The sequence below is a fragment of the Elephantulus edwardii genome, unplaced genomic scaffold (assembly GCF_000299155.1).
Source record: "Elephantulus edwardii isolate Elephantulus edwardi_28Jun2011 unplaced genomic scaffold, EleEdw1.0 scaffold00024, whole genome shotgun sequence".
NCBI classification, from domain to species: Eukaryota; Metazoa; Chordata; class Mammalia; order Macroscelidea; family Macroscelididae; genus Elephantulus; species Elephantulus edwardii.
The window spans coordinates 5,386,362-5,387,207 of NW_006399774.1; positions in this window are offsets into that span (position 1 = coordinate 5,386,362).

Consider the following 846-nt stretch of genomic DNA (forward strand, 5'->3'; position numbering starts at 1 on the left):
TCATAGCTGACACTTGCGCAGATTTTCAGAGACAGTAATCCAATGATCGTATGATCTATTATGCTGGATATGAAAAGGTGAGAAAAATGGGGTCACTTTTATAGTTATAAAGTCCAGTTTTAGATTCATCTTGAAGTACAATATTATAGTACAATATTATGAGTGACCGGATAATATCTATATGCATACACTGAAGACCTGTTTATACCACTTTCATTCAAATTTATGCGCCAACAGAAGAGCCAAAAAGGATGAAATAGATTATTTCTATTAACTGTTGCAATAAAAAATTTATCAAACATATAACCAAGATGCATTAATAATATTGAGTGTCTGGAATGCAAAGGATTGGTAGTTGGAAAATATGGACTTGGTCACAGAAAAAAGGCTGTCTAAATAATAGAATTCTGTGCAATTAATGATTTAGTCATAGCAAATACCCTTATAAGAAACATAAACACAGGCTATACACATAGATTTCACCTGATGGAATACAGGGGAATCAGACTAATTGCATCTGTGGAAGGAATCACTGGAGAAGTTCAATATCAGCAGTGAAAACTAGGCCTGGTACTGATTATGGAACAGATCATCAACTGCTCATATGCTCAAAGTAAAGTTAAAGGAGGTTAAATCATAGAACTGTTTAAAAGAGATATATAACTGGGTGTTTCTGTCATCACAGGAGTCTAGAGCGAGGGCTACACGGTGGAGGGGACCTGGGGGGGGTTGTGGAACAATGAAAGAATCTTTTTACTTTTCCATAATTTTTGACTCAGGTACTTATAACTTGTTAGTCAAATTTGTGTCTTCTAGGTTGCAACACCCCCATGATACATCTTCAAG